We start from the raw sequence: 13,657 nt of genomic DNA on the forward strand, positions 1-13,657 counted from the left end.
GGAGAGTCACAAATGAATAGCTATAAAGATTTTTAGATAAAGGGAAAAAGACACTTATAATCCCCTTACCTTAGAACGACTGCTTTGTAAGGTGACTACCTCACCTTCTTGTCCTTTTTCACAGATGTTCATTAAAACAAAAACACAAGTGCAAACAAAAACTTGCACATCCCTATGTATCGATTTCTTTTTGCCCTGACTCCTTCGACTCTATTATAATCTGGTGTGTGGTGTTCTCTCTGCCGGTTTTTTGATTCAGGTGAGGTGGACTTCGGCATTTCTGTTCCTTGCTCCAGGACTCATCACAGGGATTGGAAAACTATCCCTTCCACGTTCTACTATTATGCTGTGTTATAGCTCTGACATAACTTTCCTTGTGATCTTAATTTATTAGCGACAGTTTTGCTCTCTAATTTTTAATTTATTTTGGTAAGAGCCTCAACAGTTTGAAGGATGGAGTGAGGTGTAGGACCAAAAGAATCTGAGAAGCTACCTTCTCGTTCCTCAGACTTACCATTTCCCTGCTCTAATGACCCATAATTGTCATTAAGGCTAATGGGTCTTGATTGTCTTTCTTCAGGGTAAAGTTTCTTCTGATGAGGAGGAGAACCATACAATCCATGTACATTCTGGGACTCTCTTGAGAATGGAAGGGGTAGCGTCATGAGTGATTATGCATATTATTAATTGCATTACATATAATCTAGTAAGCACAGATAATACTTTTCTCATGATGCTGCTTGGCCTATTATGAAATTGGCCAAAACTTAGCATATCTGGGACAGGGGCATTTTTACATATTTACAATCATACCATATATATTGTTGCATCTGCTTTATTCCATTTAACATTGTGTTATATTTTCTATAGTCTGCAATCCTCCATCTATCACTTGTTAAATTGTTGCACATAATTGCATTGGAGTACTTTTTAAGTCATTCTGTCTCCCCTAAGGCTTTTAAGTTAATTATAATTAACCTTTTTTGGCATTTATATTTAAAAGCTGAAGTAAACATTTTCATGTATATAATGTCTTTCTGTGTTTTAGATTATTTTGTGGAAAAAGTGGTCAGAAATGGGATAATTGGATAAAAGTGTGAATATATATTTATGCCTCTTCCTAATGAATTTGTGAATCTAATTATTCCTGGAACAAAACAATGCAATGAGCTTTATCTGGCCTCTGCCTGTTTCTTCACTTGGATCTCTCATGGTTCTACTGGACGCACTTGAGTCCCTCTGAAGCTGTTGCGGTTCCAAGAATTGGACATCTTGTTTTATTTTATTGTATGTGTGACCCATCTAACATTTTCTGTTGGTAGTATTCTTTAACTATTGTGTGCGGAAAAATCCAGCTCATCCCTCAAAATTAAGTTGTGATATGAGCTCCTCTGTGAAGGCTCCTCTGATCAGTGTCTACCCTAAGCCGTCTCTAGCCAAGAAGACCCTCTAGGCCAGTAGCACTTCTTACAGTCCCCAAGTGCACCCTCAACACACTATTCCATTATTTGTTTATTTTCCTATTAGGGAACATCTTGAAGGAATGTGTTCTACACTTTTGTCTTCTAGTCTTCTTGCCTTTAGAGGCAATGACTAGGTTAATGATGTTCTTTCTTAGTTCTTGCTCATATGGAAAGCTAGTCTAAATAATTCCTGCCATCTCCATTGAATTTTTGCCTCCACTAACATACTTGTTAAATGAGAAGGCAAAACAGTACTTATAAGTCCTACCTTTATGGGGGCACAAACATAAAGCAGTATTACAAACTATGAAGTAGCATTTTTATGCTTCCCATGTATTGAATTGGTCTTACTTAGCACATCTGATATACCTTGTCTTTTTCAAAAACTATTTCATTTATTTGTTTGAGAGAGAGAGCATGAGCACAGAGGAAGACAGAGAAGCAGACTCCCTGCTGAGCAGGGAGCCTGTTGTGGGGCCAATCCCAGGACCCTGAGCTCATGACCTGAGCCAAAGACACTTAACTGAGCCACTTAGGCGCCCCTGATATACTTTGTCTTAGTGAAACCTGGCAATTCTAGAAAAAATGGCATGTAAAATGCTAAAATCACAGCAAAGTAGTCTAAATATCTTGTTAAAAAACATCTACACATATTCACCCATAATTTATTGCACATAGTATAATTTGATTAAACAATTATGCAGCTCAATAGTGGCATTTAAAAATGCATTTGAGTTGCTTTTTACTTCTCTCCATAGAAAATGATCGTACAAAATTATTGTCATATGAAGAGATAATTATACAAAGACCACCTAGACAAAAATTATAGGGAAAAGAGTATAATAGAGGTACAGTATGTTTTGCTATTTTTTTTTTGAGATTTTGTTATGTTTGTAGTATTTATCAACTTAAAAAATTAACTAAGGCAAAATTTACATAACATAAAATTTACTTTTATCATTCAATGGCTTTTAGTATATCCATCACTACTATGTAATCACAGAACATTTTTATTACCGTAAAGAAATCCTGTAGCTACTAAGCAGTCACTCCGTATTCCCCCCTGACCCCAGCTTCTGACAAACACTAACATGCCTCCTGGGTGTTGCTATGAATTTGCCTACTCAGGGCATTTCAAATAAATGGAATCATATTATATGTGGTCTTTAGTTTCTGGTTTCTTTCATTTAGCATAATACTTTCAAGGTTCATCCGTAGCAGCCTGTAATAGTACCTCATTTTTTATGGCTGAATAATATGACATTGATTGTATATACCACCTTTTTAATCTATACATCATTTGATGAACATTTGGGTTGATTCACTTTTTGACTATTATAAATAAGACTGTTATAAATATTCCTGTACAAGTTTTTGTTTGAGCATATCTTTTCAATCCTTTTGAGTATATATACCTAGGAGGGGAATTACTGTATCCTACAATGATCCTATGTTGTTTTTTTTTTTTTAATTTATTTTTTATTGGTGTTCAATTTACTAACATACAGAATAACCCCCAGTGCCCGTCACCCATTCACTCCCACCCCCTGCCCTCCTCCCCTTCTACCACCCCTAGTTCGTTTCCCAGAGTTAGCAGTCTTTACGTTCTGTCTCCCTTTCTGATATTTCCCACACATTTCTTCTCCCTTCCCTTATATTCCCTTTCACTATTATTTATATTCCCCAAATGAATGAGAACATATAATGTTTGTCCTTCTCCGACTGACTTACTTCACTCAGCATAATACCCTCCAGTTCCATCCATGTTGAAGCAAATGGTGGGTATTTGTCATTTCTAATAGCTGAGTAATATTCCATTGTATACATAAACCACATCTTCTTTATCCATTCATCTTTCATTGGACACCGAGGCTCCTTCCACAGTTTGGCTATCATGGCCATTGCTGCTATAAACATCGGGGTGCAGGTGTCCCGGCGTTTCATTGCATTTGTATCTTTGGGGTAAATCCCCAACAGTGCAATTGCTGGGTCGTAGGGCAGGTATATTTTTAACTGTTTGAGGAACCAGGAACAAGACAGGGATGTCCACTCTCACCACTGCTGTTCAACATAGTACTGGAAGTCCTAGCCTCAGCAATCAGACAACAAAAAGACATTAAAGGCATTCACATTGGCAAAGAAGAAGTCAAACTCTCCCTCTTCGCCGATGACATGATACTCTACATAGAAAACCCAAAAGTCTCCACCCCAAGATTGCTAGAACTCATACAGCAATTCGGTAGCGTGGCAGGATACAAAATCAATGCCCAGAAGTCAGTGGCATTTCTATACACTAACAATGAGACTGAAGAAAGAGAAATTAAGGAGTCAATCCCATTTACAATTGCACCCAAAAGCATAAGATACCTAGGAATAAACCAAAGAGGTAAAGGATCTATACCCTCAAAACTATAGAACACTTCTGAAAGAAATTGAGGAAGACACAAAGAGATGGAAAAATATTCCATGCTCATGGATTGGCAGAATTAATATTGTGAAAATGTCAATGTTACCCAGGGCAATATACACGTTTAATGCAATCCCTATCAAAATACCATGGACTTTCTTCAGAGAGTTAGAACAAATTATTTTAAGATTTGTGTGGAATCAGAAAAGACCCCGAATAGCCAGGGGAATTTTAAAAAAGAAAACCATATCTGGGGGCATCACAATGCCAGATTTCAGGTTGTACTAGAAAGCTGTGGTCATCAAGACAGTGTGGTACTGGCACAAAAACAGACACATAGATCAATGGAACAGAATAGAGAATCCAGAAGTGGACCCTGAACTTTATGGGCAACTAATATTCGATAAAGGAGGAAAGACTATCCATTGGAAGAAAGACAATCTCTTCAATAAATGGTGCTGGGAAAATTGGACATCCACATGTAGAAGAATGAAACTAGACCACTCTCTTTCACCATACACAAAGATAAACTCAAAATGGATGAAAGATCTAAATGTGAGACAAGATTCCATCAAAATCCTAGAGAAGAACACAGGCAACACCCTTTTTGAACTCGGCCATAGTAACTTCTTGCAAGATACATCCACGAAGGCAAAAGAAACAAAAGCAAAAATGAACTATTGGGACTTCATCAAGATAAGAAGCTTTTGCACAGCAAAGGATACAGTCAACAAAACTCAAAGACAACCTACAGAATGGGAGAAGATATTTGCAAATGACATATCAGATAAAGGGCTAGTTTCCAAGATCTATAAAGAACTTCTTAAACTCAACACCAAAGAAACAAACAATCCAATCATGAAATGGGCAAAAGACATGAACAGAAATCTCACAGAGGAAGACATAGACATGGCCAACATGCACATGAGAAAATGCTCTGCATCACTTGCCATCAGGGAAATACAAATCAAAACCACAATGAGATACCACCTCACACCAGTGAGAATGGGGAAAATTAACAAGGCAGGAAACAACAAATGTTGGAGAGGATGCAGAGAAAAGGGAACCCTCTTACACTGTTGGTGGGAATGTGAACTGGTGCAGCCACTCTGATCCTATGTTTTGATTTTGAGGAACTGCCAAACTGTTTTTGGCAGCTACTGCACCATTTTACAGACCCATCAACAATGTATGAGAGTTGCAATATCACCACATTCTCACCAATACTTGTTGTTTTCTGTTTTTTAAAAAATTCTAGTCATTCCAGTGGGTGTGAAGTGGAATTTCATTGTGATTTTGATTTGCATTTCCCCAATGATAATGATTTTGAGCATATATTCATGTGCTTATTGGCCAGTTATATATCAAATGTGGAGAAATGCCTATACAGATTCTTTGCCCAACTTTCAATTGGATTATTTGTTATCTTTCCGTTGTTGAGTTGTCAGAGTTCTTTAAATATTCTCAGTCAGATATATGCTTATCAATACATTAGATATATGATTTGCAATTATTTTCTCTCATTGTCTGGATGTCTTTTCACTCTCTTGATAGTGTCCTTTAAGGTACATAAACTTTTAATTGTGCTGAAATCAAATTTATCTTTTTTTTCTTTTGTTGCTTATGCTTCTGGGGTCATATTTAAGAAACATTGCTTCATCTAAGGTCATAAATATTTAACCTTATGTTTTCTTCTAAGAGTTTTAGCTCTTAAATTTAGGTCTTTGATCCATTTTGAGTTAATTATTATATGTGGTGTGTGGTAGAGGTCCAACTTCGTTCTTGGTGCACGTGCCTATCCAGTTGTCTGTGCACCATTTGATGAAAAGACTATTCTTTTTCCACTAAATGTATTGATGTCCCTGTCAAAAAATCAGTTGACCACAGATGTATGGGTTTATCCCTGGACTCTTAATACTTTTCCTTTGATCTATATGTCTATTCTTTTTTTTTTATATATGTCTTTTTTTGTTATATATATATATGTCTTATACCAATAAACATACTATTTTGACTACTGTAGATTTGAAGTAAATTTTGAAATTGGGAAATGTGAGTCTTTCAACTTTGCCTTTATTCAAGACTGTTTTGGCTCTTCAAGGTCCCCTGCACTACTATATGAATTTTAGGTTCAGCTTGTTAATTAAGTAGGAATTCCATTGACTCTGTAGATCACTTTTGATAGTATTGATATTTTAACAATACCAAGTCTTCCAATGCATGAATACAGAATGTCTTTCCATTCATTTAGGTGTTTTTAAACTTCTTTCAACATGTTTTGTGGTTTTCAAGGTATTAGTTTTGCACCTCCTTGGTTACATTTATCCTTAAGTATTTTATGGATTTTGATGCTAGAGTTATTTTCTCAATTTCATTTTCTAGTGTGTAGAAATAAAACGTATTTTGTATATTGATGTGTCTTGCAATTTTCCTGAACTGGCTTATGAGCACTAATAGCTTCTGTGTGAAGTCTTTAGGTTTTCTTCATACGAGATCATGTCATCTAGAGATAGTTTTACTTCTTTCTTTCTAACTTGGATACTTTTTCACTCCCCTTATTCCTTCCTTCCTCCCTTCCTCAATTGTCCTGGCTTAAACTTCCAGTAAAATGTTTAATAGAAATGGGGAGAGCAGAATCCATGTTCCTTATTTTAGGTGTAAAGTTTCTTATGTTAAGTATAATACCTGTGAATTTTTCATAGATGTCCTTTATTAGGTTGATGGAGTTCCCTTCTATTCCTAGGTTAAGGTTAATCAATTTTGCTGAGATTTAAAAAAAAAAAAATTTGGTTTTGTTTATTCTCTATTTTTCTTACCTCTATTTAAAAAAGATTTTATTTATTAGAGAGAGAGAGAGAGAGAGAGAGAATGAACAGGAGGAGGGGCACAGGGAGGGGAAGCAGCAGATTCTCTACTGAACAGGGAGCCTGTTGCAGGGCTCCATCCCAGGACCCTAGCATCATGACCTGAGCTGAAGGCAGATGCTTAACTGACTGACCCACCCCAGGCATTCCTGTTTATCTCTACTTTAATCTTTATTATTTCCTTCCTTCTACATGCTTTGCCTTTACTTTGCTCTTTTTTTCTAGTTCCTTAAAGTGAAAAGCTAGGTTATTGATTTTATTTTATTTTTTTAAGATTTTATTTATTTATTCATGAGAGACACAGAGAGAAAGAGAGGCACAGGCACAGGCAGAGGGAGAAGCAGGCTCCATGTAGGGAGCCCGACGTGGGACTCGATCCCAGGACTCCAGGATCACACCCTGGGCGAAAGGCAGGCACTAAACCACTGAGCCACCCAGGGATCCCCAAGGTTATTGATTTTAGATCTTTCTTCTTTTTTCATGTTATCATTTATAGCTATAAATTTCCCTTTGAGCACTGCTTTTACTGCAGCATAAGTTTTGGTATATTGTGTTTCCATTTTCGTATATCTCAATGTGTTTTTTATTTACCTTTCATTTTTGTTTGACTCTTTGGTCACTTAATAATGTGTTGTTTAATTTTCACACATGTGTGAATTTTCCAGATTTCCTTCTGCTATTCATTTCTAATTTTATTCTACTTTCATTGAAAAGATACTTCATATTATTTCAATCTTCTAAGTTTATCGAGACTTGCTTTGTTGCTTAACACATAGTCTTTCTTCTCACTATGTGTGTGCTCCATGTGGGATGAAAAGAATGAGTGAATTAAGAAAGAACTGATTATTGACCAATTATAAGCCAGCTTTATTCAACTTGGAAAAGATTATACAAATCCGTGAATACCAGAAGGTGACAATCATTTGTTGAAACCTGACAACCAGTTTTCTCTACGGTTTCCAGTGATTCATAACCCTCACTCCTACAAAATATATTCACCTCTTTTGGAGGCCTCAAAAAGTCTACTGCATCAACTCAGCATCTAGAGTGTCCTTCTTATTTAGATGGCCCAGGTGTTAATGTGCCTTTTAGGATGTTCCTTAAGGACATTTCTTTGAGTACAGCTCCTTGCAAGCTGAAGACCTGTGAAGAAAGTCAAGTTACCTTCTCCACACACACACACCCAACATTCAATAATGGGACTCCTATAAAATATATGCTATAGATGCTCCTGTTCCAAACAAGGAATAATGGGAGGCATATAGGAGTTATAAACTCATAGTAATTCTGAAATTCGGCAGGGCCCAAATTGGTAGATAGTGCCTTGAGTAGGATTAAGTTCCTTATGACTCTTGGCTTCACTTTTTGGGTTTTTGCTTCTAGGGTTATCCTTTTTTTCATGGGAGTAGCCATGTTTCCAGGTTTGTAGCATTCTCATGGTTTCTAAAGACCTCTTTTCATTTTGCCTGTGTCTCTTCCTTTCAATCCAAGCTGGTGCTATTTCTGCCAATTCACCTTTCTTAAAAACTTTGTGAATCTCCTGGGACTCTTAATGGGGTTCAGCTCATCAAAAGCCACATCTGCAAATATCTTTGTACCATCTTCTTTCCTTTGAAGCCCTATTATTTTACTAAATGGGGGATACTTTAGATCTTTCTGAAGTCTTAGTCCATTTTAAGTGGCATGCCCCAAAAGTGGCATCTGGGTCCAGTCAGGGACCAGGGCTCAAGGAAGGTAAAGCATCCTTAGAAAAAGTTACTAGCATGATGTCTCAATTTTTACCACATATGACTTGTGAGGCTTAATTAGACCTTTTCTTGCACAAACAGAGAGCTTCCTCAAGTGGAAAAGAGAAAAGGCTTCCTCGTTATCACCCACTACCTCTGTTGAGTGTTGTGACTCACATGTCCAGGCATAGCTGAAAGTCTGTTAAAATTCTAAAAATGAATAATACATAATAGAATGCTGTGTTCCAGAATTTGTTTTATTATCTAAAATTTGCACACATAAATATACCTCCCAAGATTTCTTGTTTATTAAGTATCACAAGAAAATGGAAGAGAAATAAGGACTGCAGAGAAAATAAAAGTTTTGCCAAATTATTTCAGTGCTTTGGTAAGTGAATTTGAATTAGTAAGTGAGTCTATTTTAGTGTAAATTTTATTTAGAGAAAAATTTATTTCTCCCTGCCCAAGTAAATAAGTATTGAACATTCATTTGAAATAACACCAAATTACTAGATACTCAGAGTGCCTGCTTATCTAACATGCATATAAATCTAACAAGTTTGCAGTAAAATGATGGAACACAATTCATGGACTTGGTCCTATACATTGTGTGAGTTGTCAGTTGTAGCTAGGATACTTAGGAACAAAGATACCATTCAAGATTTCACCTTAGCAAACAACTTGCTATGGACTGATTGTATCCATCTACAATTTATATGTTGAAATCCTAACCTCCAATATGATGGCATTAGGAAGTGAGGATTTCAGGAGAGAATTAGATTACGAGGATGAAGCCCTCGTGAATGGGATTAATGCCCTAATGAGAAGACGTGAGAGAGTTTGCATCCCCTTCCTCTGCTCTCTGCTATGTGAGGACACAATGGGAAGATAATCTGCAAACCAAGAAGACTGTCTTCACCAGACACTAGATCTGCTGGCACCTTGATCTTAAATTTCCCAGCTCTACAACTGTGAAAAATAAATGTCTGTGGTTTAAGCCACCCAGTGTGGTGCTTATAGAAGCAGGGATTGACCATAAGACAGTTTTTCCTCCTCGTAAATACATGAAGGGATCTTATTGTTTTTTCCAAGAAGAATAGAGCAGAAGTTTTCAATACTTCTGCTTGTTTTGATTCACCCACTTGTGGGTTTTGTCTTTTTATTAAAGTAATTTAAGAATAGTTTACTTATATATTTCTGACATGTCATTTTCCTAACCGATTATGAATTTTAACTGTGAGAGATGAACTTATATAGCCATGTATTCAAAAATGATTTGAGGGGGCACCTGAGTGGCTCAGTCAGTTAAGTATCTGCCTTTGGCTCAGGTCATGACCCCAGGGTCCTGGGATCGAGACCTGTGTTGGGTTCCATGCTCAGAAGGAAGTCTGCTTCTTCCTCTCATGTGTGCATTTTCTCTCTCTTTCCCTCAAATAAATAAATACAATCTTTAAAAACATGAATTGAGAATCTACTATATGCCAGGCTTGGTATTAACTTCTGAGTATACACAAATGAATAAGAAACATTCTCATCCCTTAAAGAACATATAATGTAGTATGGAAGACTGTTTAAATAGAATACAAAATTTGCTACTAGGGAAGATGAGTGCTGGGGCACAAGGAGTCATGAATTTGGTGTCAGGTTCAAATAAATGCTTAATTCAGAAAGTGCTAAGGGAAATTGGTCACCAGTTCATGCCCCAGAACCACTGATACCTCCAAAAGTTCATTTCGTACACAGGTTACTTTACCGACCATGTTGAATAAACAATTGGATAACCCTGCAGCTGACTAATAGCTTTTTGCTTATTTTGGGATAAGCCTTGTGTAATTCTCAGATATCTCTTAATTGTTTGATTATTTAACGAAAGGTTTTTGCCTGTTAAGACTTCAAAACCTTTTGAAGTCAGAGTAAGAACTAGTTTTTCATGCCCAGTCATAATGGGCTCATTTACTTCTTGTTCTTGGGAAGGGTGATAAGATAGGTTAGCTTTCAAAAGTGAGATAGTGCCTGATTTAAATAGACCCTCCTTCTAAAGCAATCCACTGTCTCCCTTGGTCTGTGATCAAGTGATCAAGTTATTCCAAGTAGGGTCGCAGTGATTAGCTCGGTAGGTGGTCATTAAAGTGTATAAAATGAATGAATCATTTTATGGGCCAATTTCCAAAGCCAGTGCTGTGATTCTGTTACTTACATTCCCAGGACTGCAGCTGTACACCTTATTCTAAATGCCATGCAGTTTAGTTTCCATTTTCAAGGACATGAGTGCTATGCTTTTTCCATGGCTCACCCTGTGTTGTGACGCAGAGACTTCTAAAGGTAGGTATTATCTTGTATTGATGCATCTCTGCATTCCATGAACTCTATTCCTAACTATTAGGCAGCACACTGGGAAAATAAACCTTCCATCTAAATCACCAGGCATTGGAATAAGTAGAAGCCCTATCTCTTGAATGATGTGCAGACACTTGCACTTGTGATTTATATTTTATCTAACATTCTGCTCCTCATATTCTTTGTGCCCTAGTTGACTCATTGTTTATAATATCAGGAGGCCAACTCAAATCCTTCTAACCCCATTCATCACTAACCTCTTTATTGACCACAGTTGGTAAGTGCCTATTGGTCACCTTTTTGTAGAAGTTCTGAGAAACACATCTTTTTGCTTCCTGAGATAATAGTTTAAACATCCTTCTGCTAAGTTTACAATAAAATGAATGTAAAAGACATATTAACTTGTCAATTTAACCCATTGCAAGAGTTTAGAGACAATTACTGGCACTTGAATCAAGTAGGACACCTTGACATTGGCGACAAAATAGACATATTTGTGCCTACTGGATTGAGAGAGCAGTGGCTACAATGGTCTAGTAGGATCTTCAAGACTCTACCTTGAATAATCAACAAAAGTGTCAATCCCGCTGTGTCCTAGCCAGTAAAGGCAGTATCTTGCCAATTGCAGACATGATTGTTACTTCTACATTTTTTTTTTTTTTTACTTCTACATCTTAATAGAGAACATTGCTCTAGCCTGAGGTGCTTAAAGGAAAACTCTAGATTCTTGTCCAACACAAGCCAAGTTCTTCAGGGCAAAAATTTTGAAGACAGAATGAATCAGGCTTAAATTCTACCTCTATGTTGGGCATTTGTAACTTCCCTGAATCCTACTTGTTCATCTTCATGTGGAGATAACAATAGCTTATAAATAAATAACTCATTAACTAACGTTGTCTTTCCTCATCCCTGCCTTAGTTAAGGATTGGCTCACTCAACACTGATTCTCAAGTGCCTCTTTCTTGCTTTCCTCTAGCATATAGACTAGAGGGTTAAATATTCAATTTTCCTAGCCATGATCTAGCCAGCAGTGGTAATGTGACATGATTCTGACCAATGATTTTTAAGTTTAAATTTGAAGGGAAGGGCTTCCTTGTGCTAGGTAGAAAGTCTTTGGCTCTCCTACCATCTTCCTGCTTGGAAGTGTGATGGCTGGAGGTGCCGCAGATCTTCTGCCACTATGAGGATAGAAATCATGTGATATGAAGGGTGGGATAAGAGGAACAAAAAAGCCTGGTTTTTGACAACATTATAGAATAGATGTTCAAAGGGACTGGGCAAGCAAAACTTTCATTTAGAAACATTTTTATCATTCTTCATGAGAAATTACTTTTCTTCCTATAAACATACCATTGAGCCCATTTCTTATAAACTAAAAATCTGGTTTTGCTATGCTGGAGAGAAATGCCCACTCACTGCCTTGAGTCATATTTTAGGATGACTGAATGCTGGGAATATCATGTGGCTCGACCTTAAATATTGGACAGAGTCAGCACTCAGACCAAGTCTCTGAGTCTGAGGCCTATGTCACTAATCACTGCAGTCACATGCTGTCCCAATGCCAGGTACTAGGCAAAATCTTAAAGAAAATTAAAGTTGCTGATTGACCAAAGGATTAAGGAGATTCTATTTTTACATTAAAAAGTCTTCTCTTTCAACACAGTCTCGTACTAACACTGAAATCAAAGTTTTCCATTAGCCGATTCTTCTCTCTGCAGAGGCAAGGGCTGAACCATGAGACAGCTGAAATAAATTTTCTGTGATGTTGGCTTTGAATGTACTGATGAAAGGCAAGCATTGGAGTTCCTTGGCCAGGCCCCATGAGAGGCACACTTGTGGTCCTTAGAGGCATGGCACCAGGGAGCTGCTCAGAGAAAACTGCCAAGCGTACATGCAGTAGGAGTGAGCCTCTGCCTCAGATGGCCTTGCTTGGCTCTGTAATCATAGCCCTTTTATGGGATCATAGCAGAGACAGCAAATTCCACATTAATCCACTTTTTAAGAACAGAAGAGATGTTGTTTGGTATTAGCCAATAAGCCGTAGTGACTCAAAAATGGGTCACACACAGATACTGCTTTTTACCCAGGTTGAAGGCCAAAAACATACTGGGCATTGTGTCCAAAATGGGATTAAACTAGTCCAGGTCCAGATAACTCACAACCCCAATTATATGGCTTAGTAAAGCACTGTGTTTATTGGAAACAGAATCTAGATTTCCTTCCACTTACCCAAATCCCAAAGTATTTATCTCAAACATAAAATGCTTTGACAAAAATAATAATAATAATAATAATAATACATAAAAAAATGCTTCGACAGCTATATATTTCCTCTTAAATTCTTGTGGCCTGTTTTCAATAATAGAATGAAGAAAGCCTCAGTTAGGCATTTATGATAGTACTTTTTTTTTAATCAGGAAGAGATTATATGCTCATGGCTACCTTTTCAAATAGTATGGAAAGACAGAAAGCAAAAACTAAAAGTCCTCTGATCTCATAGTCCAACTCCTTAGAATTTCTCACTGTTTATATTTTCTTGAGTCCTTGTGCAGAAATCTTCCACGAATGACCAACACATTGTTATGGGTTGAATGAATTGTATCATCTGAAAAAAGTTATCTTGAAGTCCCAACCTCCCAGTGCCTTGGAATGTGACCTTATTTTGGAAAATCAATCCTTACAGAGCTTATCAAGTGGAAATGAAATCATTAGGGTGGGTCCTAATCCAATATGACTGGTATCCTTATAAAAAGGGGAAGTTGGAACCCAGAAACAGACACACAAGGAGAATATCATGTAAAGATGAAGAAAAAGATCTGGGCAATGTTTCTACAAGCCAAGGAATACCAAAGATTGCTG

General features: G+C 37.1%; 1 long non-coding RNA gene across 1 annotated transcript in view; it reads right to left on the reverse strand.

Annotated features, from left to right (window-relative positions):
- Positions 1-13,657, reverse strand: part of LOC144283249 (uncharacterized) — a 62,880-nt gene that overhangs the window by 17,248 nt on the left and 31,975 nt on the right. The window lies entirely within an intron of this gene.

Source organism: Canis aureus, chromosome 14 (genome assembly GCF_053574225.1).
Source record: "Canis aureus isolate CA01 chromosome 14, VMU_Caureus_v.1.0, whole genome shotgun sequence".
Classification (NCBI taxonomy): domain Eukaryota; kingdom Metazoa; phylum Chordata; class Mammalia; order Carnivora; family Canidae; genus Canis; species Canis aureus.